Source organism: Felis catus, chromosome C2 (assembly GCF_018350175.1).
Source record: "Felis catus isolate Fca126 chromosome C2, F.catus_Fca126_mat1.0, whole genome shotgun sequence".
NCBI classification, from domain to species: Eukaryota; Metazoa; Chordata; class Mammalia; order Carnivora; family Felidae; genus Felis; species Felis catus.
The window spans coordinates 49,920,085-49,936,412 of record NC_058376.1 but is presented as its reverse complement, the minus strand read 5'-3'; the positions used below and the strand labels follow the sequence as shown (position 1 = coordinate 49,936,412).

General features: G+C 34.6%; 1 protein-coding gene across 14 annotated transcripts in view; it reads right to left on the bottom strand.

The window, feature by feature from the left end:
- ZPLD1 (zona pellucida like domain containing 1) overlaps window positions 1-16,328 on the bottom strand; it is a 546,704-nt gene that overhangs the window by 56,312 nt on the left and 474,064 nt on the right. For 13 of the 14 annotated variants that reach the window (XM_045036883.1, XM_045036871.1, XM_045036874.1 and 10 more), the window contains 2 exons: window positions 11,244-11,330; window positions 10,912-11,023 (listed from right to left, as the gene is read on the bottom strand). The gene's annotated coding sequence lies outside the window, so the exon portion shown is untranslated. Of the gene's footprint in view, window positions 1-10,911; window positions 11,024-11,243; window positions 11,334-16,328 lie in introns of all 14 variants that reach the window. The other variant, XM_045036875.1, reaches the window with a different exon arrangement.

Sequence of the window (16,328 nt, the reverse complement as noted above, 5' to 3'; positions counted from 1 at the left end):
TTATGTGGCTTATAATAACAATAAGACCAATCTCTAATTTATCAATTCCTTGTATAGGCAATAAATAAGGCTATGGTGTATGATGGTTACAAATAAGAATCTATCCATTGTCCAAGTGAAAACTTGTGACCAATAAGAAATTGATGTTAGCTCAAAAGATAATTGCTTTCAAAGTAGATTAGTATCTCTTAAATCCAGGGATACTTAGGAATAGAAGTATTTAAAATAATAAAAAATTAGAGAACCATTTCTTGTGTTAAAAGAACTGATATACATTGGCATTCTTTGTCATTAATGTGTTAGAGAATTTGACCTATTTAATTAACTAAGGTTAGTCCTTTTATTCTGATTTAAGATATGTAACTGAGTAAATTCAGACTTGTTATGTAAAACTGACATGCTACCAAGATTATACATATTACCGAGATATTTAAGAAAATATAAATTTGAGCACATGTTAAAATCTATTTTTTATATTTGAGCATTAGTTGAATACTAAAGATTTTTATAGGAGATAATTTAACTCCTACAAACATACTAAACTTCCTCTGATCAAAATTTAATATATTTTATTTCCTTTTCAAAATGTCAATTAACTACTTTTTCATACACAATCAAATATTCCTCAAAGACTTGTTAAAAATGATAAAGTCTACTAGAATTTACTGATAAAAAGTCAGAATTTGAACTTAAGAAAAGCTAGGTTTGGTCATTTGTAATTCTAATTGAATGTTAATCTTTAAACACTTCAGAATATATTTTTCAATTATTCAACACAGGAAAAAAAAACCCAGCCTCACACTAAACACAGAATAAGTAGTTGTTTTGCTTCAGAAGCCATGTTAGGCATAGAATTCACATCTTTAAACAGTAAATTCATATACCACATATTGTAATGCTCACCCTCAGACAATTACAGGGGAACTAAGATTGACTGAAAGATATGAGTTTGATGTAGTCTATCTCATATTTACACAGTAATCAATCAATTCATTGATTGGAATAATAGGAAGACTGAAAATACTATTTAAATTAATTGCATTTCTCTCTGTTTTTTTCCCCCAAGATTATATAGTGGAATTTGTTGACGATAAATTCCAGTTTGATGTGATGTCACTAAATGTACAGAATATATACCTCTGAATATATGTTTCTGCCCTCAAAAAGTTTTTAGTCAATGGGGAAACACTTAAGCTTCACAATAATGACATCAACAACATTAAAACTTCTAGAAGTTAATTTAGAAGAATATCTTTATGGCCTTGGGATAATGAAAGATTTCTTAAGAAAAGAAAATTGTTTTACTATCATAAATTGTAGGCTGGGCCTACCCACAACTTCCTTCTAAAGGCTCACTGAGATATTTTTGTTACTATGTTGCCTATTAATTCATATAAGGCAACACTTATGTAGCATGCACTAGCATACTTCTGATTAAATATAACCATAGTCTGGGCTCTGGTTCTCATTCTATTACTAACTGTCTGTGGTCGTGGGGAAGTCACATCATGTGTCTTACTCTCAGTTACTTCATGTGGGCAATGAAATGTTTGACTAGAAGATGACTAAGATGACTTCCCGCTATCAAGAGCCAATGAAATCATGATGTTTTAAAAGCTGGAGGAGAAAATTGTGATAAATTCCTCAAGACCTTCTTTCTAAAATCTCCTCCCTTATCAGAATTTAGGCTTTACAATATCAGAAGGTTTTAGAGACCTACTGCCTTCTTGCTCTCTCCACGACAATTGATGAGGGGCCAAACACTGCATCTAGAACATCCTCATATCTACCTCTTGTTGTTTTATAAGAAATAAAAATCAGCAAGGGGCCTCATAAATTAATCTCAATGGTATAAAGGAAAAGCATTAACCCTTCCACTTTTGGGCATGTCTGTCCTACAAACAAATCGTAAAATTAAAATGACACTTAAAAATAAATAAGTTGCTATTGGTTTTATACTTTTATTTATGTCTCATTGCATCTACATTTTTGTTTGTTTCTCAAAGGTCCCAAAGGCCTTCAGGAAGCAATAATCACAGAATAAACTAGGCTGCTGAGAATTTATAATAGCACTTTGTTCTGCCTCAAATACATATTCAACCCTGTTCTCATTAACGTTCATGATTTTTTTTTTATTATTTGTTGAGCTGTTTGGGGGGAATGTAATATTAACCTTCATGACATCACTCTGAGGAGTACCTTGAAGGAAAGAGCTGCCTTTTTTAGACGTGGGAACTTGTGCCAAGTGACCAAATGGTTTTCCTAGGTAATGCATGCTTGTTATAGATAATACACAAGAAGGTAACTAGAAGAAGCTCTTGAAATAATAAATTCTAATATCTCTAAGTTAGATGTTTGATAACAACACAATTATATACACAAAACATGATACCTTTGGCCATGATAAAATCAGATCCACAAAAGTTTTAGCCAGTCAGATCAAGTAGTATGTATATACAAAAGCTTTACTTAAATATCAGTGTTGAAATCAGGAAGAACATAAAGTTTAAATCCTCATATGTCAACATTTCAGTTAGCTCCATGTTAATTGTTTCTACATCACAAATTAGAAAGACCATTCATAGATCCCTGGAGGTGATCATTACATCAAATCCTTACTCTGAAAATCAGTAATTAAAAGGAAAGAATTAACCATTAATCCTGATGTTCAAGTATCAGCAGTATTTCTGTTTTAAAATGACTTATCCAAGGGGCACGTGGGTGGCTCAGTCGGTTAAGCATCCGACTTTGGCTTAGGTCACGACCTCATGGTTTGTGAGTTTGAGCCCTGCATCAGGCCCCGTGCTGACGGCTCATAGGCCGGAGCCTTTTTTGTATTCTGTCTCCCTTTCTCTCTGACCCTCCCCTGCTCACACTCTCTCTCTCTCTCTTTCAAAAATAAATAAACTTTAAAAAAAATTTAATGACATCAAGAAAAAGGGGGTGTGTGTGTGTATGTGGAAACTAGGGCAAAACATTAATTTATGCTATTATTTTGATCTCTTATATTTTTGAAATTTATAATAAAAACAAAATCAAGTGAGCTACAGCTCACTTATTCTAACTGTGGTACCTTAGGTAACCCACTTTACCTCTCTTGGACTTTCTTGTTATCTATAAAATAAGAACAATCTAAGTGACTAAATAATTATACCTAGGTTACAGAACCTTTGAAAAAATATTTTATCCTTTTTCTAGTAGCATTACAGGAAAGAGGCAGAAATAAGCCTAATTTATTTATAGGATCAAAGTCAATGATGTCAAGACATTGAAGAATGAAAGTTCTGAAAGGGAGGATAGTTATCACTTCTAAGAAGTGAACTTATGAGCTTTTGTATCTTCAATGAGATGAAAATAATTCAAACAAAATCATAGCCCTTGCAATAGCCAGTGCTAGGAATATAAGCTATAACTCTAGTTACAACATTTCAGCTTCTGTCTCATAAACCAAAATTTGTGTCTGGGATCTGAAGCCCCAAGAGAGCTGTAGAGATAGCTGCAGGCCATAGTAGGTAAGGCCCTTACAGTGGATCTTCATCAGTAAGTGAGAGGGAAGCAGGTGAACAGAAAGAAGGAGGTAAGCAGTTGGATATATTATGGTGGATAAGATTATGGATAATGTTGTATCATAACTGTAAATCAGGGCCTTTGGAAAATTTAACCCAAATCCTTCAGACATGGAGATCCCACTTCTTTAGGAGAGTTTATTTTGTACTATTGTGGTAAATATTCCAACAAGAACAGTTTGAAAACTGAGGCTCATCATGACAAAAATGTCTCTGACCCAAAGATTTACACAAAAGATGTCACCCAGCAATACATAATTATTTTCCAAATGAATGGCAATAAGTATTTAGTTATTCTTGGATGACCCACAAAAAGGATAAACTATAAATGAGAAGAATAGAAATGATGTCTTTGAAACAGTCTCATTATCTCCTACATGTGATATTTGAAAATCTAAATAAGATAATCCTCTTCACTAAACACAAGTCTTCATTGAACAACAAAAACAGCTTTGTTTTCAAACTACCTGTACACCTCGTGAGAGGTTTCAAACTATCTCTACACTTCTCAGACCTTGTTGAAAATCATGGGTTTAGATGAGAAGAATCTTTTTAAATAATTATTGTACTAGGATATTAGTTTAGTGGGTCAAGAACAACATTTCTCATGAAATAGAATAGTTTGGGATAGTATAGGATGGAAAATAATGGAATAGAGTCAAATAGAATATTTTTATAAAATTTGTATGTACAAACTATGTATGTATGTATGTATGTATGTTTGGATGAGTGTATGCTAGATTACAATGTAAATATCTGACTGTAAGTTATATTGGAAAGTTTGAAACTCACTGGTTTAGAACAAGGTAGCAACATGGTCCCCATGGGCTGAATGTCCCTACCTACAAACATTGATTGGCTTCACACAGAAGAAGCAAGCTAAGGTAAAATGTCATTCCCAGACTGAGGTCCCCACAAAACAATGTTGAGAAAAAATGTATTTCCCATGCTCTGAGTAAGGACTTGAAGTAGGATTGTAGAGTGGGATTGATTATTTATTTGTTTATGTCTTAGGAGGATGTTTGTTATATATATTAAGGAAGTAGAGGCAATAGATACTTGGTTAAGAAAGTTTGTGAATTGAAGGAGAAGATTAGGAAGGAAACTAGAAGACAATGAGTATATAGAAGAAATTTTTCCACAGAGGAAATGCTTTGATGCAAAGAAGAGAAATGCAAAAAAAAATATTCCAGAAGCTGTAGAGAAGACAACTCATAGACGACAGTGTTTTCTCCTTTGCCCATTGGCACAATGTTATAAATAATCCTTAGGGAATGAGAACTGAACCTTCTTTTCCTTTCTGTTTCCTGATGGATGAAAAAAAATGTCATCTCCTTGCACAGATCAGGGAATTAGTAGCTTTTATTGAGTTAATGAAGGATTAGGACTGGCATTTTTTAGTTACTTTTTTGCAAGGATGAATTCTGTTGGTACAATCACAGGAACACAGTACAATCTCCTGTAGCATTTTAGCAATAACACCCCACATTTTTAAGGCAGCTGTCTAAGATGAGAGGTCTGATCTATAGCTAGGAAAATCAAACTCCTAGCCTTTCTTTCACTGCACCATGCTTATTAGTCACCTTGATCAAGCAATCAGAGAGCTAGGCAGTACAAAATAAGACCCCTGGAAAGCATAAATATCACTGTTCAAAATTCCATGTTCAAATCCCTAGTTCTCTCTAGTTAACTAGCTACCTGAGTGAGACTCATCCAACCTGTGAATTTCATGTAAGAAATCACACACTAGTTTCCTCTTGTTCTGTATCACTGTCAGAAAGCCACTTTTTAAAAGCTGTTGTATGCCCAAAACAATTAAAATTCATTTTAATCTTTAATAGAAATAAGAAGATACATTTATTGGAGAAAATTTAAAAAGAAATTAAAAAACCAAATAAAAATGTGAAGTTAATATTTCCTAGTTAACCTGAGGAGTTTTAAGAAATACAGATACCCAAATCTCTCCCCCCACTTATTCTACGGGGCATCCAGAGTTGAGAACCACTGAGAGAAAAGAACAAGGTCTTGCTATAGTTGAGATTTCATTTATAGTTGTCTTTTTTTTTTTTTAGTAGTAAGCAGATTCTTTTTTTTTTTTTTTTTTTGTAATTCATCATGGCTCCATAACAGAAATTTGAAAACAGAACCTCTAAGAAAGGACAATGCTACCTAATACCACAACATGGTGGCTTAGGCCTGTGGGACTCAGCCAGTCAGCAACAGAATACGTTTACAAAACTACATAAATTAAAGTAGGTTGAGTTTTTATTGCTTTCATGTGGTTCTGACCAATAAAGTGAAAAGTATACAATCAGAAGCAAAACATTTATAAGAAAAAAAGTAGGGATCCTTTTTTCCCACTGGGAGACATTTTCTTCCTATGGCTCTTCTCTGATCAAATGATGTAGTATTATGTGTTTCCTTAAATAATCATGACACTTGGGGCGCCTGGGTGGCACAGTCGGTTAAGTGTCCAACTTCAGCCAGGTCACGATCTCGCGGTCCGTGAGTTCGAGCCCCACGTCAGGCTCTGGGCTGATGGCTCAGAGCCTGGAGCCTGTTTCTGATTCTGTGTCTCCCTCTCTCTCTGCCCCTCCCCGTTCGTGCTCTGTCTCTCTCTGTCCCAAAAATAAATAAACGTTGAAAAAAAAATTTTTTTTAAATAATCATGACACTTGACACCACGGCTGATAAAACCTACAAATAGACTGCCCGACCATGTGATGTCCTTTCTTGAAACCCTTCATCATCTTCAACACCTTTCAGGGGAAAACCCAACTCTATGATGTAGCAAAACAAAAGAAAAAAAACTTCTGAGATAAGACTGCTACTTACCTGCCCAACCTCAGATCTCTCTTCTCCAATACCCATTCTACCCACTCTACACCTATCATTCCCAAAGATGAGAAGTTATCTCACACACACATTCATTCTTTTGCTCATTTTGCTGTCTCAGTCTGCAAAGCTCCTCTTCCCAACTCCACCCCCTCTTATCAGGAACATCTCTCCAATCAACTTTTTGAGAGTTCGTTCACATATAGCTCTTCTTTCAGATATTCCTCTAACAAGACAACACTTTCTGCTTGTAGCGTTGACCATTTCCTATTCTGTTTCTGCCAGAGTCTCTGTGCCATTGTATAATAGCAGTTCTAAAAATGTACTACGTTGAAGTCAAGGCTTATCAGCGTCAACACTGTTGACATTTTAGACTAGATCATTGTTTTTTATAGGATGTTTTAACAACATTGTACAATGTGTAACAGTATCCCTGGCTTCTTCTCACTCCATGCCAGGAGTACTCCCACTCAAGTCATGACACCCAAAAATATCTCCAGATACTGCCAAATGTCTCTGTGGGAGAGGAGGTTCAAAATTAGCCCAGATGACCTAGATGTACATCTTTGTTTTCCCCTAGTAAACCTGTAAGCTTCATAAAAGCAAGAGTATTATGCTCATCTTTGTACTTAGGATCTAACAAAGTGCCATGTCCACTGTAGATTCTCAAGAAATGTTTGTTAAATAAATTACTATCATATTTGTGATATAAAAGGGACAACACCATACTACCAAAATGTAGAAAATCAAGTATACCAACATCTAGTCCTGATCAGGATAATGCTTTAATTTTTAAAGATTATATCATTAATGAAAATTTTCAATTTCAACTAACATTTATTAAATTAAACTCTTTAAACCCACCCACTACTAGAGGTAATTTATATTTATTTTTATATGATTTTAAAACAAAATAAAATGAGATTGAGGTCTACGAATATATCCACATATATAAAACTCTTGGATTAAAAATTACTTGAATTAGTTAATTGATTCAGTTTTTTAAAAAATATTCATACTTTTAGTGTTCTCAAAATAGTTTTAAGTAATTGTTTCACTTTTTAAAAAAAATGTTCAGCTAGCACTTTTTAATGCCCTGTAAATATTTTTTTCAGCTTTTATAAACTAAAAAGTATCAATACAATCCCTTGCTAAGTCTCCTTTTCATTCTACTAACATTGATGGCACACATTCCTACGATAGAATTGAGAAAGCAAGGAATTTTTGGAAACCAGAAATATATTACTTTAATTTCAAATACTTATTCAAAATAAGTTTCTAAATAGAATTGCTGTGCCAGAATTCGCATGTATGAGCACAAATGTGCATTACACACAAATACACATAAGTTTTTAAAACGTATATATCCTATGGTAATGATTTTAAGTCTCTAAAAGATTAGTAGTTTTTTATTATTCAATTATTTTAACTTCTTATATCCAAATTATGATAAATTACATTTGAAATAGAAAGTTAGCCACAGTTCTTTCTAATTTCAAATTATAACTTATCCAAAAAATGGTTTAATTTGAAAGCACTATTCATGTAATTTACAGGTTTATATTCAGTGGGTTAATGATGGTATGTTCAACTGAGAGACAGTATAGTTACATGAGCTCTGATTACTTATTAGTTAAGCATTTTTAAGCAAATATACTTTAAATTCTAACATATGATACTAAGCAGTCTTCATTTTTCTTACTCTTTCTAGTGATGCAGTTTCATATTAAAGGACTATAGTCTTAGTGAAAATTTGAAATTAACATCATTTTACAGACAATCTGAACTTTGTAAACAAAAAAAGCTATTAATGTTTTCATTTAACTTCCACCACCTTTTAACAAGCTAAAAAAGTACCTTTTGTCTTTAGCATCTGGAACTTTCACATACATAGCAATAGAAATAACAAAATTGCCATATTAATATAACTTAATTTTGCTGTTCTTAAGGCTTAGCAGCTTTTTATTTTTCTTCAAGGTTTGGCACTATAATAGTTTCTAAACGTTCTTGTTATGTTTTAAAAATCTGTAAAAATCCAGGCATGTAATTTTGTTTTTTTAGATTTCTTAGTGTACCATTATACCTTATTGTGAGTTCTAGAAAATTAACACCTTAAACAAGGGGTCAGCGACCTATGGCCTGCAGGCTTAATTCTACCCAACACCTACTTTTGTATGGACCATGAACAAAGGCAGTTTTCACATATTTTAATGCTTGAAAAAGAGTAAAAAACATAATATTTCATGAAAAGGGAACATTGTGTGACATTCTCATTTCAGTGTCTACCAATGAAATGTTATTGGAACATAGCCACACTCCTTTGCATACATATTTTCTGGGGCTGCTTTTGAGCTACAATGGCAGCTTTAAGTGGTCCTGACAAAGACCCACAAAGACTAAACATAGTTACTTTGTGGGCCTTGCCAACCCTGCTTTAAACATTACTGTATGACTCTACATAACACAATACATATGTCTGGGGGACAAGACACAATACATTTCTCAGGAGATTCCTTTCAACCAATATCATTTTATTATTTTTTTCATTAATACATTTTTCTGTAAGCCCTGGTAAAAACCACTGGTCATTATTAATAAAACACTTGCCATGACATTCATTCCATATTTGGCAAAGTATTACCAAACTGGTCAAGTCGATCATTTACTTTTTTGAGGTGTACCTTTCTTTTCCACATCACTGAAGCCTTGAGAGTTTGGAATTCCTGTAATTCCCCACTCAAAATCAACTTAGATACTTAGTAACAATCAGCCATGACTCTGAATCTATAAAGGTCGGTCTAACGTTTACTTTATCATGTCTTGAAAAAGCTGTTATGCCTGGTTTTTAGTTACAACATTTTGTAATGGAAGCAAAACACGGCAAACCAGATCAAGCTTAATTTATGGTCTTGACCCAGTTTAAATTCCAGCTTAAATACAGAAGAAAAAAAGAGCACAGATTTGGTAAATTAACCAAAAAATTGAATTCCTTGAAGGCAAACATTGCTAATAGGTGTTTAAATGATACAAAAGATTATCATCCTCTACTAATGATCTTAATGCTATCCAAGCTATTGAAAAAGCTACAAAAACATAATCTTCAGTAATTCACTGTTTGATGCCATAACTAAATAGATTACAGTCTGAGCATCTGCTCATGGTTCAAAAGTTACCTTTGAAATAAGATTCCCTAGCAGAAAATTCTGATTTTTTAATATCCTCTGGATCATTATCATAGGCGTTCTTAAAAGCGGGGGGGAGCTTTAAATGTCTTGAAAGGAATGTAGAATTTGTGATGATATCTAGCATGATCTGGTTATTACATTATGTGGCTATTAACAATAACCATTACTATATTTTATTTTGAGGACATTGCTGAAAATGCCTAAAATGAAAGTACATACAGCATATTTATAGATTTTTATATTTAGCCAAGTATTATAATACTCTGTAAAGAAAAACTTAAAAAAATCACTGAGGAACATTAAAAACTGTATAACTAGGAACAGTGTTCAAATAATAGCTCTGATATGTGTCTCATAAGATAAAGCTACTGACTGAAAAATGAAATAAAGAAATATTCTATTATGTATTAAAGAAATACTAAACTTTTAACTAAATTCAACCTCTTTGCTATTGCTACCAAAGTTATTTAAACTGACAGTTTAGATTGTTTTTCTTTGGCCCGTAAAATGAATTGTAAGAAGCCAATTCACAGTAGCAAAACAAATAATGTCATACTCCTGAGAACCAAAAAGATTATTATCTCAAATACATGAACCTAAGAAGTAAGGTCTTCTCTCTAACATCAAAAACAACTGGTTTTACCAAAGGCAATCTTAGAATGGAAGGAGACTTAGAGGTACCCAAGAAATGGGAATCGCCATGATAGCTCCCAGGTTACATGAGATCCCATGTCAATTCTAGTAATACTAGGCTCATTATTAAAATTATTCTTATTTAAAAGAAAATCAAACTATAATTATTTTCAATAATATCGTCTTCATAATTAGAGATGATGCCACCCATATTCAACCAGATTTTCTGGTAGGATGGGATCCTGATATCTCATTAATGGAACATCTGTGGACTGTGGCCGACTGGCAGGGGACAGCGGATGGAATTGCAGCCTGATATACAATGGTGTAGCAAATCATGGACAACTTTTGACCTCAGGCTCTAACTTCAAAATTGAATAAGCTGCCAAAAGATTAAGTCCTTTCTCCAAATCCAACCCAAATGTTCGGGATGACACTGCAGTTCACAACATAAAATTTTCTTTATAGCTTTCTTCCCTCAAATATGGGAAGATGTTTCTCGTTTCCTTTTGCGATATTTAAGATACTTCCCAGCCCAACCCCTACCCATCAATGGAACCACACTACCAGAAGAGTTTTACCAGAGATCGCCTTACATCATAAAAGATTATTAAATTAAAATGAATTTCCTGTGCTTACAAAAAACACAGCATTTGCAGTCACTTTAGGTGGCTTCAGCACCAGGCACTTACCCAAGCCCTTGGTTTTGTGGAATCAGCTGTTCTCCATGTGCCTGGTTCTGCTGCATGTGACTGAGTGTTCAAATGCCTGGTGTTACCAAACTCTTTCAAAAAAGATTCAACCCTTCAAATGAGAAAAGAGTTGCTCATTATGAAAAGCCTTTAAAAAGAGAGAGAGAGAAAACCTGGATTTTCGACAAGCAAATGCTTCCATGGTCTCAGAAGGTTTTGCAAGACTAATCATCACCAACATGAAACTTGAGCTCATCTTTTATAAACCTTTGTTTCCTTCCAACTACATCCCTTTCAATTTTCAATTCATTCCTTTATTCCTCTTCTCCTACCTGCTTTTGATCTTCTATTTTATGCTGCACAGAAGTCTTGAGTGGTTATGTGTGAAGTGAGCCATCGTCAGCCTGATGAGGGAAAGCCTGCTGGTCCAGAAAAAAAAAAAAAAAAAAAAAAAAAAAAGATCATAAAGTAAGACACAAGGCCCGAGATTGCATTGGGAGTCAATCTGCACAGTTATCAATGTCCTGTTATGCTCTGTGAAAGATGCCCGGCCCTTTCAATACTACATTTCATGTAGCGATGAAAATGGGATATGGAATATCATCGTGAAAACTGGTTTGATTGGGATAATAATGACTAAGAGGCTGTCAATGCAAAAAACCCAACAGGACCCAATTGTAAAGGAGTTAGACACTGAACCCGCTTCATAATCCTTGCTTTTGTTTAGGGGCCTCCAAACAACACAGCCCACCAGCCTTTGGAGCCTTTGGACCCAGTTGGACGTCATCTAAGCCTTCCACCCCAGTAACTATTCTGATTTCTCATTGGAAAGGAAAGTGGGAATCTGGGATTCAGGCACCATGGAAAGCTTTTCAAGATATTCTGACCAAAGCAAAGCTTTACTTTATGTACTACTGTGCTTAGGGATGACCATGTGGCAGGTTGAAGCCCATTGTGTGGATTTATATTACTCCGCCAGCTGTTTAATTATAATGGCTATCCTGAAAAAGCACATTGCTTTATCAGTAATACCCTGGCATATATCTTTATAAAATTTTATCTTATTCAATTGGCTCAAGATACTTTAACAACATTTATGTTCTGACAGAGGCTAGCTGCCTATGGCTACTGTGAACTGAGATTAAAATCTAAGAGTTCAGCCTTTCAAGATTTCTAGTCCATTCCCTGAACCAAGTTCTTTCCCTAAATGGTAAGTGAACTTAAAGCTAACATAACTACTAAAAAATAATAGCTGGAGGCTATTCACATCGCCTTCTATGTCCTGTTTAGTGTTGAGAGAGAGCTGGTGCTTTTTATACCAAACAAATCAGGTTCATGTTTTTCAGAGAAGTGTCAGCTCCATAAACTTATAATTCTATTCTACTCATGAGTAAATATGAGATACATGAATCTACCAATTTTTTGAATACCATTAATATAAATTTCCCTATATATTCTTTTGGTTAAGAACTCTTATTAAAAACATAAAAATGATCCTAAGAAATCTCTTTCAGGGCTTCCTAATTACACTGACAGGAACTGAAGCTTTTCTTTGCTGTGCAGAGGGTGTTTTCCTCTATAATGAAGTTTTTGAGCTAGATGTTTTCAAGCGATGTTTCAGGTTTTGCTTTGAATATGTGTCTGCCATGTTCTTTACCTTCTTGAAAGTTAAAGTGAACATGCAACAGGCTCAAGCATCAATTAATAAATTCTGTCATTTACAGAAAAAAATCAGCAGCCTCTACCCTATGAGAAAATGAGCATTTCATAAATATTGAAACCACTACCCACATTCTCTATAAGTTGGTTAGCTAAAAAGACAGTAATTCCATTAGAGGCTTTCAGCAAAGAAAAGATAAAACAGTTGAGATAAAGTAACTGACATTATTTGTTATTATTTTGCCATTAAAATGTAGTGAACAGTAATGTCACACGTTCCACTAGCTTCTAAGAGAGAATTTTACCAGTTTGCTGAAAACTCTGAGCCCTTTATTAGGGGATTTCTTGTCGTACAAGCTATGCGACTTGGCTGAATATTTGATTAGTTGTACATGCAGCATATGCTTATATCAGGGAATAATTTTAGCTATATAAAATATTCATCAGTATTTGATAGCACCAGAAGTGGAAATCTGAGCAGTTATCCTGTCCAAAAAAAGGATTTACTTAATGTTTCATAATCAGAGGAAAGGCAACCAATGAATGCCCTTTAGTTCCTAGAGAAGGTTGAATTCAGACTGCAAAGGCACCCTGACCAGTAACCAACTATTCCCTCAAACTACATGGCTCACTCCCAACTTCCTTTAAAAGTCTTTTAACTAAACCCTCAATGACTAAACGGCTCAGGCTAGAAAATGAAAGTAAAAAGGCCTCCCTGTCTCATGGAGCTATAATAAAACATAGTTAATTAGTCAGTATGCCAGGATCTTGCTTACAGGAGAGTTCCAGCCTCTCTATCATTCAGTATAAGTATCTTTTCACTATATAATGGTGAGATTTTGGTTTTTTGTTACTAGAGTCAAACCTGGAATGATGAAGTTGACACTGACCATAAGTTTGTGTCACGGGCAAGGGATAAAGGTTGATTTCCACTGTCTCTCACAAAGTTATCTCTCCGTGATGGAATTTCTCCCCGGGTTCAGTCTTTGCCCTCTTCACCTCGATATGCACACTTGCTTCCCAGATGATTCCATCTCATCCAGCTGTAAAGCACTTACCCTTTTCGAGCATTATTATTAACTTACTTACAGGTCTTCTCCCTCCTGATGTATACCTGAATGTAATCCCTGTTGTGGATTCTCTTTGTTCCCTAATGTTTGCCTCATACCCAGGAGAATGAACGCCTAGTATATCAGTGGTACTCAATAATACATTTTGAATAAATGAATGAGCAAAGAAGGTGAAGGATTACAGAAAATGTCTGTAACTCTTTCTTATAACTTGTAAGTGGGGAAATATGCTTCTTTCAAGGTAACAGGAAAAGATAAAGAAGACCCAGTTATATCATAGTATTCTATTAAAGCAAAGTTCCAGCTTCACACTAAAGAATTGTATTATAAAATAAATATAAGAACTTTATACCTCTATGCTTGAAGAAATTTTTACCATCTGAATGTTTAGCCTCAGATTTTTTTTTTCAGGATTCCTTTTTGTTTTAAAATGGACCCAAACTCTGGGGCGCCTGGGTGGCTCAGTCGGTTAAGCGTCCGACTTCGGCTCAGGTCACGATCTCACAGTTCGTGAGTTCGAACCCCGCGTCGGGCTCTCTGCTGACAGCTCAGAGCCTGGAGCCTGCTTCACATTCTGTGTCTCCCTCTCTCTCTGCCCCTTCCCTGCTTATGCTGTGTCTCTCTCTGTCTCAAAAATAAATAAACATTAAAAAAATAGGTTCTCAGTAAGGATTTCTTGAAGGAAAGCCAAGAAAGTCAAAATTAAAAGCAAATAAAAAATTTGTTTAAAAAAACAATAAAAAAATAATAAAATGGACCCAAACTCAATGATATAAAGGAACTCATAAATGTATATATGTTAAGTTTTTACTTTGATTGATATAATCAATTAATGCAGAAGCCAGAAAGTAGTTTTTGGTATTGTAGATTCTCCAACCAATTTACTGTTCATTTTTCTACTGTCAGGTGGGTATCTTGTAGTTCTACCCCCATGGGCTTCTCACTGCAGAGCTGAGTTGTAGGAGCCAAAGGTTTTTCAGGTACTTATAAAATGAGTTGTAAACCATGTACTCTTATACACAAATAAACTGGCCCTATGTCCTAGTGGGATTTCAGTCCACACTGAATTGTAGACAAATTATAAAAGCAGATTTAGCCGCACTTGAAAGAGGGTCCACACAAGCTTTATACATAAGTGCAATTGATTTCCCAGTTCAACAAATAATTTTACCAAATATTTCTAATCTCAAGAGTCTAAAACCTGAATAAATTAGCCTTACCTCTTGATCAGCATAAACTGTTAGTTGTTAAGTTAGCAAGTGGCAATAAGGTTTATATGTTATTGTATGGTAGGCATTGTTGCACCACAAAAGGGGAAAATGTTATTAAAGGAATTTGAATATATTACTTTAAGACCATCAGTGGAAATACTGATAGATTGTTGCTCTTATATCACATGATACTTAAAACCTCTGTTTTTTCAGGTATTTCTAGAAATTCCCCTATATGAAAGATTTACTGATATATTCTAGATGCTTTCAATGAAGAATTCATGGTGATTACAGTATTTATAGTACTACAATTTCTTGCTAGTTATTTATTTACAGATGATCAATTCCAGGAACTAGCTTTACTAGGTATCTGATATTGAATACTTTCAAGAAAGCTTTTAAATCATCCCTACATTTATAAGGCATTTCCTTGTTTCTTGGATTACTTAAGCACTCTCATTTCTGGAAATACCTAATCAAAAGCATTAAATTTAAAACAATTGTAAATTGGAGTACTGAGGTCTACAGAAGTGCAATTACTGTATCAGTTCACCAGTATGGCCCTATTTGCCAATAAAAGCACTGAAATTGTGGTTCATATTTCCAGCAAATCTTTGTTGAAAGCCACAAACTGGATAATGGTAGGAAAAATTATTCTAATCATATCTCTATTGTCATAATAAGGCAGGCCCATTCCTTTTAAAACCAAAAAAAAAAAAAAAAATCTAAGAACTTTCTAAGCTAGAAACCTAGGATTCCACAGTAGTTTCAATACACATTCCAGAATGGTGGGAGTTTGTCATAAACTCTTTGGTTAAATTGGCCATCATCTCTTTTAAAGAACAGGAAACAAAACTTCAAGGACTACAAAGACTGGAAGATAATTTAAGTTAAGTGATGTGAGCCCCCTGGCGAATAGGCATAGGCACATAGTGGCAGGAAGGAATCAATTGGAGAGCACAAAGCTTGCCTAAAGGCAAAAATGGTTACACATTTTCAGGAGATTGTTGCCAACCAGGAATACATTCTACAACATTGTGAGAAATTCAAGTTTTTCAAAAAAAGAGCAGATCAAGGATATTATTTGCAACCACCTGACTTTTGCATGCTGCCTCATGTTTCTAAATCATTTTCACATATTTGGACTGGATTACACTTTGGAGCTACCAGTTTGCCACTTTGTCTAGAAGCTGAAACATCAGTGGTATTTTCTTATTAGAAAAAAATGAGATAGTTTCCTGCTAATATTTTGTTTAATATGTATTTATTCTTTGTGGGTTTTTGTTGTTGTTGTTGTTGCTGTTTGGTTGGGGGTTTTTTTGTTTTGTTTTTTGGGTTTTTTGGTGTTGTTTTTTTTTGAGAGAGAGAGGTAGGGGGAGAGATAGAGGGGGAGGGAGAAAGAGAATCTTAAGTGGGTTCCAAGTCCAGCATGGAGCCCGGCACAGAGCCCAATGCCAGGCTTGATCTCACAACCATG